We start from the raw sequence: 15,819 nt of genomic DNA on the forward strand, positions 1-15,819 counted from the left end.
GAAAATGTTCAATATGCATTTTAAACTTCAGTTCAACATACGGCGATATCTAGTGAAATATTATTTAACTGAAAAAGTAACTGTTCAGTTTCAAATTTCTAACATTATTATGAATGAGCTTGCTTGCATCACAGTACTTTAAAGCCCTTATGCAAATTTCGAGGAGTCGTGGCCCTGAAAGACGTCAGGTATTTAGCCAGGAAAAATTGGCAGAGCTGTTTTGTTGACCACTTGACAAGGGGACGGGCATTGACCTGTTATCGGTAACCATGGTAACGTGGGTAAACATTCAGCTTGATGACGTCATCTCTCTTAGGGACAATCAGCGGAAGCTTCAGGATTACCCCAGTCTCTTGTACGAACGCCAACTTTCCACTTTGCGTTATCTTTAGTTTTGTTTATAACATAATCACTAACAAGTTGACAAGTCGGTAAACATGTATTGAAATTGCGTACTTTTACTTAAATATATATTGTAATCATTTAGAATTATTGGTGTTAAAAAATTATGTGAATATTTAAGTACATGTATATTTTAACTATGGACACTTTTTAGACTGTGAAATAAATTATAAAATTCATTAAATTTACAAAAAATAATACATTACTCTAAACGTTTTGTCAACTAATTGATTTTTACTAAATTTGGTATGTACGATAAGTACAAGGGACTATGACCAAGGAGGATCTTGTAGTACCAAGGAGGTGCAGTCGCTAGGCAAAACGCCCTTTGAAACGTATCATGAGTCTCTAAAATGTAGTTATAGACGTTTGAACCACATTTTAAATCAGTCACAATTATTGATCTAGTGTGTATTTAATTCTGATAAAAGGGCCTTTTGGCCAAAAAAGGTATACACTCATGGACAAGATCTACTAGATGACGAAATATTATGAAAATAGTAAACATCTAGTAAAAGGGAGCTCTTCAATTCACCTAGATTTACTAGGAGCACCCAGATAAGCCAGAAGCTGATTAAAAAATGTACAGGCACGGCCGAAAACGCCTAAGGATCCCAATGCACGAAATATACCAAAGTTAGACAACCTCTAACACGTAATTCCTTGTAGGTTTACGTCTAAACGTCAGCAGTGCACTTATGCTAAAGGCTCATCAATAATTAAACAGCCTTAAATATCATGTTCTTCTAATATTAGCAGCTTAATAGTACTCAGATATTCGTAAGAAGCAGTCTTTTAGATTCTAGGATGTTCAAGAGATATTGTTCTGTACATTGTGAGGCTTTCAGACACGAGGTGGCTCGGTGCCCGTACATTTCTCAATAGTGCTATGTGCTATGTTTGAATGTTTTATTGATAGAACTGCACACAATGAGTGCCATCTAGCTGGCTAATGAATGTTTGAAAATACATTGTGCTTCGTTTGAATGTTTTATTGTTAGAACTGCACACAATGAGTGCCATCTAGCTGGCTAATGAATGTTTGAAAATACATTGTGCTAAGTTTGAATGTTTTATTGTTAGAACTACACACAATGAGTGACATCTAGCAGGCTAATGAATGTTTGAAAATACATTGTGCTACGTTTGAATGTTTTTATTGTTAGAACTGCACACAATGAGTGACATCTAGCTGGCTAATGAATGTTTGAAAATACATTGTGCTACATTTGAATGTTTTATTGTTAGAACTGCACACAATGAGTGACATCTAGCTGGCTAATGAATGTTTGAAAATACATTGTGCTACGTTTGAATGTTTTATTGTTAGAACTGCACACAATGAGTGCCATCTAGCTGGCTAATGAATGTTTGAAAATACATTGTGCTACGTTTGAATGTTTTATTGTTAGAACTGCACACAATGAGTGACATCTAGCTGGCTAATGAATGTTTGAAAATACATTGTGCTACGTTTGAATGTTTTATTGTTAGAACTGCACACAATGAGTGCCATCTAGCTGGCTAATGAATGTTTGAAAATACATTGTGCTACGTTTGAATGTTTTATTGTTAGAACTGCGCACAATGAGTGACATCTAGCTGGCTAATGAATGTTTGAAAATACATTGTGCTACGTTTGAATGTTTTATTGTTAGAACTGCACACAATGAGTGCCATCTAGCTGGATAATGAATGTTTGAAAATACATTGTGCTACGTTTGTATGTTTTATTGTTAGAACTGCACACAATGAGTGCCATCTAGTTTTATAATGAATGTTTGAAAATACATTGTGCTACGTTTGAATGTTTTATTGTTAGAACTGCACACAATGAGTTACATCTAGCTGGCTAATGAATGTTTGAAAATACATTGTGCTACGTTTGTATGTTTTATTGTTAGAACTGCACACAATGAGTGCCATCTAGCAGGCTAATGAATGTTTGAAAATACATTGCGCTACGTTTGAATGTTTTATTGTTAGAACTGCACACAATGAGTGACATCTAGTTGGCTAATGAATGTTTGAAAATACATTGTGCTACGTTTGAATGTTTTATTGTTAGAACTGCACACAATGAGTGACATCTAGCTGGCTAATGAATGTTTGAAAATACATTGTGCTACGTTTGAATGTTTTATTGTTAGAACTGCACACAATGAGTGCCATCTAGCTGGCTAATGAATGTTTGAAAATACATTGTGCTACGTTTGAATGTTTTATTGTTAGAACTGCACACAATGAGTGACATCTAGCTGGCTAATGAATGTTTGAAAATACATTGTGCTACGTTTGAATGTTTTATTGTTAGAACTGCACACAATGAGTGCCATCTAGCTGGATAATGAATGTTTGAAAATACATTGTGCTACGTTTGTATGTTTTATTGTTAGAACTGCACACAATGAGTGACATCTAGCTGGCTAATGAATGTTTGAAAATACATTGTGCTACGTTTGAATGTTTTATTGTTAGAACTGCACACAATGAGTGCCATCTAGCTGGCTAATGAATGTTTGAAAATACATTGTGCTACGTTTGAATGTTTTATTGTTAGAACTGCACACAATGAGTGACATCTAGCTGGCTAATGAATGTTTGAAAATACATTGTGCTACGTTTGAATGTTTTATTGTTAGAACTGCACACAATGAGTGCCATCTAGCAGGCTAATGAATGTTTGAAAATACATTGTGCTACGTTTGAATGTTTTATTGTTAGAACTGCACACAATGAGTGACATCTAGCTGGCTAATGAATGTTTGAAAATACATTGTGCTACGTTTGAATGTTTTATTGTTAGAACTGCACACAATGAGTGCCATCTAGCTGGCTAATGAATGTTTGAAAATACATTGTGCTACGTTTGTATGTTTTATTGTTAGAACTGTACACAATGAGTGCCATCTAGGTGGATAATGAATGTTTGAAAATACATTGCGCTACGTTTGAATGTTTTATTGTTAGAACTGCACACAATGAGTGCCATCTAGCTGGCTAATGAATGTTTGAAAATACATTGTGCTACGTTTGAATGTTTTATTGTTAGAACTACACACAATGAGTGACATCTAGCAGGCTAATGAATGTTTGAAAATACATTGTGCTATGTTTGAATGTATTAGCAAAAAGTTCTAAGGTGACATCAGCCTTGTCTCTCTGTGCCGCAGTGACCGTTGACGTGAGGGTGTGGCGGCCATTAGCTAATGGCGGGAAGAACACAACTCAACTGTTCCGCTGAATCACCGCCTAATCAATATGTTATGGCATTATATCCCCCGTTTCCCTGAATCTCTTTTGTTAAGTAATTTACTGTCAGTAATACACTGAAAGTCTGCATTTTATACATTGTACTGAGTCACAATATGTATCCTGATTTCATTTTTCGAGAATGTACAAGATGACATAAGGGGTTCTATATAAATGAAAGCCAAGAAAAATATTTAACTACGAATTTTCATCTGGAAACTCTAGTTTTAACACAAATATGAGAATAAAAGACCTCATTAATTTTATGCCCCACACGGGAATTTTCAATCCCAGTCAAGTATCACTGTCCTCATATCTTTCAACAAATATATTTTACGGCTATAGTCTTTATAACTTATACTCATGAGCACCGTTTTAAACAAACATAATTTTTTAATAGTTTTTCTTTTTATATCAGTATATGTTATGTTATTTTATTTTAATGTTAATATGTACCTATTAATAATGACAATTCGTATTCTCCAAACAATTTCTCTTAAAAATTAGTTAGTGCTTCGTGATACATATCCAAACCTTGTTTAAATTCATTTCATAATCAAAGGGAAACTATTAACAGTGTAAAACCCCGAATATTTTGACCATAATTTGAGTTTTGTTTCAAATTATGAAATCTATAACTTCGATTTTTAGTTACTACCGTTTTAGTTACATATACATTTGTCACGTGATTAATTATACACACGAGTTTCTCAGACCCCAGTCCTTGTAACAAATCATCTACGATGCTTTACGCCTATGTAGAAAACCTTATTTAGAAATCATAGTTCAAATTTTAAAAAGTAAATTTTTGTAACTAAATTTAATTTTTTGTGCACATATGTGCTGGTTGTATAAATAAATAACTTTTTAATGCATAATGCTCTGTACATCAATGGAAACAACTCAACTTTTACAAATAAACCAATAATTGTAATTATTACATTTTTTCTCATGTGTGTTTTGCCTAGTTAAAAATATTCGCAAAAAACAAATACAAGTAAAAATTACTGTGTAAATTCGATCAAAATGTTTGTAATAATGCTCAAACTGTTAGCAAATACTGAAGAGAGAAGAGCTCTTGAGTCGTAATTGACTTATAAACAAGGCCAAATCAACTATAGAACAAAAAATACTAAGTTTGGAATCCATTACAATCGCAATAAATATACAATTGTAGAGAGATTTTCTTGATATCGTGGCAACAAGGCAAGTGCTCATACATGTGCAAAGCCCACGCAATTACGTGCGAATCTACGGGTAACTGCTTGCATCTAACATCTTAAACTATATTTTGTTGTATCTCCAAATTTTCAAGTTCACAAAGGAGTAATGCTTTACCATCAGATATTATTATTGTATGTTTGAAGTATTACATCTTCGCCGATAATTTGGCAATTCACTTTAATTGGTCTCATTTTAATTTAGCTGAGTGAACGTTTTGGATATTTTTATAAAATATATTATAGTTGTCTTAGATACCAGACGTATTATTTTAAGTGGAAGGCTTAGCTGTTTACCTTGTTAATGTAGATGTTAGTTTAGTTTGTGTCTATTTTGCACATATTCAAAGCCGATTTTTAATGGAACTGTTGTTTGGAGAGCGTAATATAAAAAGTATAATGACAGAAATGTTGTAACCAACTAACCAGAACATTTTTTGATGGATAGGAACATTGTTTTCTAGATTCATTGTTGCATATTAAAAACAACTATGCCTTTATTCCAATCAATTCTCGTTGTTAACGAATATTGAAGAGAATAAGAAAAGTTTTAGTTAGTTATAACGCTACAATTACTTTCACTTAAAAATTAGATAAATAACTAGTTTTTTTTACATTTACATGTAAACCATTTTAAACTTATTTGAAACCTTTGTTATTGTTTCTATGTGTTCATAGTGACACATGGTTATATTATTCCTTAAAATGAGTTATGACTAGTTTAATTACTGATTTAGAAGTTTTACAATACCATGGAAATTCAATAAGAAATTTTATTTTGGTATTAATTATGAAAGATCAGTGGTTGAACGGTAGATATAGAAACTCTACACTGTCAATAGCAGATAGGTTTTTAGAAATGACTATCACATATGAATGAGAGGAACTAGGATGATGATGCCTGAATTGTGCATAACACAGGCAATTCAGATGGGTATTGGAAGAAGACATAAAGATGAGATATTGGATGGAGAGAGAATATTCGCTAAAAAGAGAGCACATATAGAAGGCAGCGGTGAGCTTATTCTGAAGATGACGAGGCAAGCTGGAGAGGGAAGAGATGAGCTTATTCTGAGGATGACCAGTCAGGATCAAGAGGACAGCGGTGGGCTTATTCTGAGGATGACGAGGCATACTCAAGAGGGGCAGAGGTGAGTCTATTCTGAGGATGACGAGGCAGGCTCAAGAGGGGCAGAGGTGAGTCTATTCTGAGGATTACGAGGCAGGCTCAAGAGGGCAGAGGTGAGTCTATTCTGAGGATGACGAGGCAGGATCAAGAGGACAGCGGTGAGTTTATTCTGAGAATGACGAGGCAGGCTCAAGAGACAGAGGTGAGTCTATTCTGAGGATGACGAGGCAGGATCAAGAGGGCAGAGTGAGTCTATTCTGAGGATGACGAGGCAGGATCAAGAGGACAGCGGTGAGTTTATTCTGAGGATGCAGGATCAAGAGGGCAGATATTCTGAGGATGACGAGGCAGGATCAAGAGGACAACGGTGACCTTATTCTGAGGATGACGAGGCAGGATCAAGAGGACAGAGGTGAGTTTATTCTGAGGATGACGAGGCAGGATCAAGAGGGCAGAGGTGAGCCTATTCTTAGGATGACGAAACAGGATCGAGAGGGCAGCGGAGAGCCTATTCTGAGGGAGACGGGGCAGGATCGACAGGGAGCTTAGTAGATTGGTGAATTAGCGAGATTGAAGAGGGAAATTCATGCATAATTGAACAGTACTCCATAAATTTACTAGGTCAAACAGTATCATGCAATCCACCTTCAAAGTTTCTGCCTTTTTGTTATCTAAGCCTATTTTTAATCTAAATCAATATTTATAATATAACGCAAATTATTTATATTCTTAGAATGCCAAAGGTAGAATATTTTATTTATATTGTTCTTTCATGGCTTATCGTAATGCATTTTGTAATCATAAGTGTTTATACTAAATATATGGTTAACAATTATAATAATTATTGTGATTTATACCATAATTAAAAAGAAGTTTCTATTAAACGTACGTTTCTGTTTTAGTAAAATTTCCTTTTATTCGATACGTTTTCTTTTATCATTTTATTCAACAAGGCTCATTTTTCAACGTATACGTAATTTTTTGTGAATTAAGCATTAGCAAATCCAATACATATTGCCTACTGTTGGCGAACAAGACGAGGAGCAGTGGATGCCACGAAAATGCACAGATGTACTGCGTACGGTATCTTTAATTGTTGTAGGCGTTTTACTATTGTATGCTGCTTGAATGTATTGTTGCAGACTTGCATACGAATAATGTATTATCAACTATAAAGTTAGCAATGTGTTAAAAATGAATTAACGTCCAGAAAACAGGCATATACAGGGTGTGTAGGAAACAGTAATATAACACTTCAAGCCCTTTAGGATGTTATATTACTGTGGAAAAAAAATTAGCTGTGAAAATTTTCTAAAATTCGTCTCTCTGTCTGTGCACTTTTTTACGTAATTTTACATATTTTATTAACACTTTGATGTATAAACACAATTTTTCTGTGTTTATGCTCAATAGTAGAAACTATCGAAGTTTGGAATATCAAAATTTTTCTATGTGCATATTATAAATAGTGATCGTTTTAAATTTTGTAAGCTAGATAATCTCAAACCTTGTAATTTTCAACAAAAGTACCAGACATAGAAAATGTGCACATTTATTCCACAAAAGATAGTTTTAGAATCATTAACAACAGGACAACAATAATCAATTACCATTGTTTTAAAATGATTGAATACAAATGTCAGAATTATCATTAACAATTTGTACCTTTATTAAATTTTCTCTCGAAAATAATGGAAAACTGGATATTTTACAAAAATTCAAATAACACTTATAGAAATGTATTATAAATATCACAATGGCCAATTCAACTAAATCTGATGAGATATAACTTTTATAAACTATGATACCAGACATAAAACAATGTTTTTCAGCATTACTATTTAACAAATAATAAGAAATTTTCAAAATGTTTGCAGTTAGAAAACCACACGCGATTGCAAACTATTAAACTGATTTTAATCAATTATTTTTATTAAATAAATATTTTTGTTATGTTTCAGTAATCAAAACAAAATATATTCTGGGCAGTACATGATCATATGTTCCTTAACTAGAGTTTGTTTTTCAGTTTTACGTTGTATATCAATATATACAAATAATGAAATTCATATTCATGAAACACACAACTTCAAATTTTTATATTCATAAATTGTAGACATACATTAATATATTGCTACTTGCATTAGTACTGAGACAAGGAAGCTGCATCAAGAATGTTTTCTCAACAATGTAATACTTTGTTACGATTCTTTTTAACTACTCACATGCGTCTTTCGGATAAAGTTAAAGATCTAGCAATCAATATTCACGCAATCTTTCAACAACTTCATCCGTTTCTTTTCAAACAAATATTCAAGACCTGTTACTTCGAAATTATCAACCATGGATTCAGCTTTGGCACTGGCGAATTCAAAAAAATGAATTTCAATTTTTTTATTAATGTGTTTTTCAACGATGAAGCCAAATTTAAAATATTAATAATTTTTCAATTATAAAAAAATCAAGTCAATTTGCATCTGTTGAAGTTTCTATTGCATACAACAATATCAGTTTTCAAAAAACTTTTGGGTTGACATAATTGGAGGCAACGTGTATTGAGTTTAATATCTAAGCTTTGTAATGAGACTAAAAATATTGCACCATGACAATTTACTACTCAATACTTTTATTAATATTTAGTTCATACAAGAGGGGCCACCATCTCATTTAAGTAGTAGTGTATAAGTAAACCGTCATGGTCATATTTATAAGTGGATAAAGTCCAGTTGCTTAGCCTGGAAAATCTCTGAACTCAAGCATATTTCAAGGAGAACCATCCAAAATTATTTTTATTTTCCTTCTGAATACACTGTAAAGGAGTTAAGGACAACTTTTTAAATGGCATGGCTACGATGAATCTTATGGTACTTTTGAAAATTTCGAAGTTCTATGAGAAGGCTTCTTGACGATTGTATTTTCTATATTCAATCGAAAGTTGTAAAATTTAAAACTAGTGAAAAAGAACTGTAATCGAGTTCTCAAAAATGTTCCTAACTTGTACCAAACATTTAGACTATATGAATACAAATCTTTATGTACGTTGAATGAAATATATCATTACTTTAAAATAGTAGTTTCAGAGTTCATTTGGAGCTATGTTGACGCATTTTCAGAGTTATAATTATGTTTTTCATACTGCATCGTTTCAATAGAATACGTACAGACCTATAAGGTTTAGCTTGATTATTATGAACACATGACGAATGAAGCACAGTTTTAAACAATATGAGGACATATGAGCTTTGGAGCTAAAACGCAAAGAGCTCTTACAAGATAAAAGCTATCAAAGAAAACTTCCATTAGCCTCAACCTAATGAAAATATTAAAAGCTTCAAGAGGAATATCGTGAGCTATCACAGGCAACTAGATTCTAGAAAATGGGTGTTTTTAAAGGAAAACAGCTACCATAGGCTTTTCATTAACTCTCAACAACTACTAAAAGTTGAAATCCCAAGCTCCAACGGAAGATAAACAGCAAAGGGTACAAGAAGTTAAATGAATACTACATACGTATATATATATATATATACATTAAATTGTATAAATGGCAATAGCCTTATTTAATTGCAATAAACATTGAATCGCAAAAAGTACTTGCTCCGCCGGGAGTCGAACCCGGTGTGTGTATATATATATATATATATATATATATATATATATATATATATATATATATATATATATATATACTATTTCTTCTATTGTGAGAAAACAATTGTTGTCGAAACAGGGAGAACTATAGAATGTACTGAGAGATTCCAAAGTTCAGAGTAGTGTAGTCGAATAAGGTGGTGTTGTGTACAATGCAGACAAGAAGCTGTAAGGGACACCGTTATTCAGTGCCTGCAAACTTCTCACGCCAGCTATATAATAAATTATGACATAAACCATACTTAATCTTGTGACAGGTTACGTCTTAGTTGAATAGTACCTAATTTATGTGTTAGCGTTGCCACAAAGCCGGAATATTCACATACTACTTACAAAATGGTGAGAAGTTGTCGGTGAAACTATACACTTGGAAAATGAAAACCCGTGAAGGTGTAATAGATAAACCGGTTTATCTATTAAATCCGCTTGCCGGTGAAGGTAGTGTATGTTCAACCCCAAATTCTTAACTTTGGCTGCTAAGGTTAGATTGTCAATTAAGCTACTGTATTCACATTATTATCTTAAACCTGATTAAAGAGTATTAGTATTTTTTAAGAGTATTAATATACAAAGTCGTATGAAAACTACAAGAAAAGCTTGTAGAAGATAATGTTGTGTGCAAGAATAAAGGTAATAGAAATGTTTAATTAAGTAATGTCAAATTTAGTACCAACATTTTACCATGAATAGTTCAAAATTTGGAGTCACTGAATGATCATATTCACACGTTCAGTACTCTTAATCCCCCAGAAAAGGAACACCAAGTCACTCACTTACAATGATACTTATCGACGGATTCCACAATCTCAGAACTGATATCCGGTTTGTCCGCATCTCAACTTCCTTCTAATAGTTGTATCGACCAATTCCAGGAAGAACCGGTTAATAAAGAAACCGCTTATTCTTAGAAACAATCACCCTGTATTTGTTGGATTAATATGTTATTTTCCCGTGCAAATGAATTCTAAATTGTCGTCAAGGAAATATATCCACCACTATTATCTGTGAATCTGACATGGACGATGACCGATATACCGGGAGTGGACAATGTCTTGTAAAAAGCCCTCATTAGAACTATTAATCGTCTTGCAAAGCCAAATACTTTAACCATCTTGTTATTGAGATTGAAGAACGCAATTTAATTGGGAAGAGTTACGTTTCAGCTTCCTAACATAGCGCCTTCCTACTCCCCTTTCCAAACAGCACTTATTTTTCAGCACTTTTGAGGAAAACTGTTAAAATACCTTTAATTAATTTAGGATAGGATTATGTAGAATATCAGCTTTTAGGTAGCTCTCGTGACAGATTATTGAAGGTCACTATCTATTGGGTATAACGGAAGGTTTTTCAAAACTGACTAAGCCTTGAAATTGCTATGGGGAACACCAAGCTCAAAATAGGTTCTAACTTTTCATTTCTCCTTGCATTATTTAATTCGTTTGTAGAAGGTCATCTTTCTTCAATAGCATGTAGTGATAAAATATGCCCTCGCACTCCTGATCCCATCCAGAGATGTATCTGCCTGAATCTTCTAGATATGTAAGCCATACATAACATTACTTAGAAGCAGTCATATGAGTCAAAGAATAAATCATCGGTTCTTATCAATCCCTATTACAAATACCTTCCAAAATTGGGTATATTGAAATTCAATATAGACTGGGGACAAGGTCTATGCACAGGGGTAGTTATCCCTTTACTGACAGGTAGCAATTAGATCCTTACTAATAACCATTAATATTTGACGTACCAAATTATAGGAGCAACAGCTAATATTAGATGAGTATTCACACAGCAATCGGAATGAAAAAATGTTTTTCCTTTCGACGAGAGAAAAGTAATTGCTCACAGTAAAAGTATGCATTTCTGACGTTTCGACAGATATAACAACTGACCGTTACTGTCATTACTTGTCTACGTATTCTGACATGCCGCTGGATATGATCGGTTGCCCCGCTAGTCCCTCAATAATCTATCCTAATCGGGCTGGCACAAGATAACTGACTATAACGTGAAGAAACCAAAGGATATAGAGTACACACACATACTTGAGACAATGACCTTCTGAATTCAACTGTCTCGAGTAAGAACATTTTGAACCTAAGAAATTCGTTTCTCGATTCGCTCTGAACAAGACACAGTTAAAATAGCCGAGCAGGATGTCTAATACAGGTTATACAGTTTGTCAAGCGTCAGATGTGTGAAAGCCAGAAAAGGAACTCCTTGGCCACCATCCGCATCATGCTCGATAGGCTGGAAAACCCCAGAAGGCTGCAGTATCCTTTAGCAGCCACTTTCATCGCCGTACTGAAACTGTGCAACTTCCATAATGATCGCTTAGAACGTGACTATGACAAAGTTTCATAATGAAGCATATTATGCTGACTATGATTCCCAAATTGTCTTTTAAAATGTTGATACTTTTTTCCTGTTTAACCTAACTACCAAAGGTTTTTTAATGTTTCCCTTATAAAACGAATTACGAAATCTAACCCATAGTATTACTGAATAAATAAAATGGGGAATTATAATGTAAAATACACGTTTAATTATTTCTTCTTTATTTATACAAGTTATATTAGTAATGAGATACATTGCAGTCACACTCAATAAAAATAAAAATACATTAATTTTACAAAATATTTATATTATATTGTTTTTATAATTGAACAAATTACAAAGTTCTTCAACTGCACCAGTATCATAAGAGACTTCGTAGTTCCAAACGCGCCCGCTTGGTATCAGCACTGATTAAGAAACTCAGTCAATAACGGAGTCACCCTATCTTCAATGGATCAACCCTAACAAATACAACACCAACAGGTTTGCTATAAACATTTTACTCATATCATTCTGCAAAATTAAATTATTAAAATAATTCTCTATTTTTTATGTCTAGGCTACTAATTTTGTACAGAAAAGGTATAAAATAATATTTATCCACCTCATCTCCAAATTACTACATGCATCTATTTGGAAATAATTATTTTAGGACAACTAAACCAAAAACTGCTGATATTCAACAATACTTCTCACTGGATGAAAGATTAAGATGGATTGTCATCGTAATAATAAGGAATATGGTGCTTTCAAATTGCTAGTCATTAAGACATGTACAATCAGCATTATAATGGATCAAAATGCTATAAGGAACAGTCTTTATTAAACATTTTATCTCTAACGCTTGCCAAATTCCATTCAAAATCCAAGAAACCACAAGGCTTTCAAATTAGATATTGAAACTGATTGGCTCTAAGACTCCACTCAGTTTAATACTTAAGACCACAAAAAAATAATTTTAAATTTTCATTTATTTTTACTTTCAGAAGCAAATAACTTAAAAAAATAATACCATTTCAACTACTGCCCAAAATTAAGTTTACACATAACAATATGTATCGTGTATATAAAAGTTATACCGATATATCAAATTGTTATTATTAATAACAGTGCAGCTTCTGTAATCTGACGCTGTTATAGACTTGACTCCTGTAATCTGGAGTCATGTTCATAAGAGATAAAAAAGGTCGGCGACGAAGAAGCTCATAATTAACTCGTTTCATTGTTTCGATATCAGAGACACCTATACTCCAGGATAAAAATGAATGCACTACGATGTGATAGCCACGATCTCTAAGTATGGTGAGGCAACCAAATTTTCTACACATAAAGTACCTGTGGTGGGAAGGATTAATTTATTGTGAACAACACTTGAGGCGCTCATTTACATTTTTAGCTTCTTCGTCGCCGATTTATTTTATCTCTTCATACGAACATGATTCTAGGTTTCAGGGGTCAATCTGTACCAGCGTCAGATCCCAGATGCTCGCACTAAAAGGAGATGAATTGAAGCAAAGCTCTACACTCACATGGAATCAACTCTTCCCACTTTATGTGAATTTGGGGTCGTTATTATTAATGTCGCGTGTCATGTAACAGGTTGCTTGCAGAATTTCAAATCTGTAGCTTATGTTGTTAGCCAGATGTTACAAAAGTATTTACTATTGTAAGATTGTACTCAATTCGTTTACAAATGTATTTATTCTGTGGTATTCTATTTGCCATCACAGTTACTTATGAGAACATTGTAAATTGTATGGTAAGAGTCAGCCAAATCCCATAGAGCCACATGTACCACCATCAAACTCGATGTTGATTGTATAAATGTATATAGGTCAGTATTCTCGAGACGTTATGCGAACAGACAGGTGGAAATGAAAGTTTCCACCCCTTCGAGTGAAAGGGGCAACTAAAGTGACCAATTATACTCAGGGTTTATATTCAATTGATTATTTTACTAACCGTTGCTTTCATCCATTCATTTAATAATTGTATATACCAGAAAAAGTAAAACTAGCTATAGAACACTGTTAATGTTCTGCCATGTAGAGATTATTAACAAATTTGTAAGACATCCAACACCTCCCGGCGCGATGTGAGAAGATGTTCCTGGCTAACAATGCTTGACTGTCCGGTACTAACTGACTGCCGGTCATTAATTATACACCGCCTCAACACCAAGTTCCTGCTTCCGTCAGCTTTCTCCTTCTATGCACATATTTCGTAAACCATGGAAAAGAAAACAACGTCTTGACAAACAGCTGTACTGACCTGTTTAACAATTACCGTAAGATATTACAAATCATCAATATGGCACTTGAGTCGTGATTGAGTGATTAGTTTCAGTATCACTTGTTTTTAATAATTAACACAAGTAATTAGGGCTTAAGTTTTCTAGGCTTGGACCTGATGGCTTAGGAAGGATTACAATTTTAGAAATGAATGGCTTAAGCATTTTTTTTAATTTTACACATTTTTGTTCATATTTTTTATATATTGTACTCTTTGTATTGCGGTGACTAAATCATGATGATTGATTTTTAATTTATTTCGATGAACACGCAGTATGGTTATTAGTGTAACACATATTGATAAAATCATATATTTTAATTAGTTGTAATACGAGTATTATTGTAGCTTAACACATTGCTCAGTTAAGTTACTACTTCAAAATGTTTTCTCGTGAAAACAATACCTCAGTAATATCATTATCAAGTTATCAAGTTAGTTATGCAAACGGAGACTAAATAATAAAGGCCAAGAATAGTGACAAAAGTAACTACTGATCGGTCATTCCTAGTGTTGTGATCGATGTTTAACTGTTATAAAAGTTAGTCTAGTAGTGTTAAACAACACTGACTAGAATAGTGACAAAAGTAACTACTGATCGGTCATTCCTAGTGTTGTGATCCATGTTTAACTGTTATAAAAGTTAGTCGAGTAGTATTAAACAACACTGACTAGAATAGTGACAAAAGTAACTACTGATCGGTCATTCCTAGTGTTGTGATCGATGTTTAACTGTTATAAAAGTTAGTCTAGTAGTGTTAAACAACACTGACTAGAATAGTGACAAAAGTAACTACTGATCGGTCATTCCTAGTGTTGTGATCGATGTTTAACTGTTATAAAAGTTAGTCTAGTAGTGTTAAACAACACTGACTAGAATAGTGACAAAAGTAACTACTGATCGGTCATTCCTAGTGTTGTGATCCATGTTTAACTGTTATAAAAGTTAGTCGAGTAGTATTAAACAACACTGACTAGAATAGTGACAAAAGTAACTACTGATCGGTCATTCCTAGTGTTGTGATCGATGTTTAACTGTTATAAAAGTTAGTCTAGTAGTGTTAAACAACACTGACTAGAATAGTGACAAAAGTAACTACTGATCGGTCATTCCTAGTGTTGTGATCGATGTTTAACTGTTATAAAAGTTAGTCGAGTAGTATTAAGGGGGGTTCACGGGTGCCTATACTAACAATGTTAAAATTAGGTAAAAACATGACCCGTTATCTCAGAAACAGTAGTAGATACAAGCTTGATTGTTTTTACTGTATGGAGACTACATCATGTCTAACCTTTCCAAGCACTTTTAATAATATGGCATTTATAGTTTTTTTTTATTACATTTTTCTAGATTTTCGTAATTTTTTTCTAAAAATTTGTAACAAAAAAATTTGTACTAGGCTTAATTATTTTTTTTAAATGCTTCAAATTGCTAGTATACCAAAGCAGTATAGGTACATAATATAGGCTTAAAAATTTCAAGTAAATTGATTTTAAGGTTCCTGAGATAATGGGTCATATGTACTTGAAAATTGG

Source organism: Homalodisca vitripennis, chromosome 4, assembly GCF_021130785.1.
Source record: "Homalodisca vitripennis isolate AUS2020 chromosome 4, UT_GWSS_2.1, whole genome shotgun sequence".
Lineage (NCBI taxonomy): Eukaryota > Metazoa > Arthropoda > Insecta > Hemiptera > Cicadellidae > Homalodisca > Homalodisca vitripennis.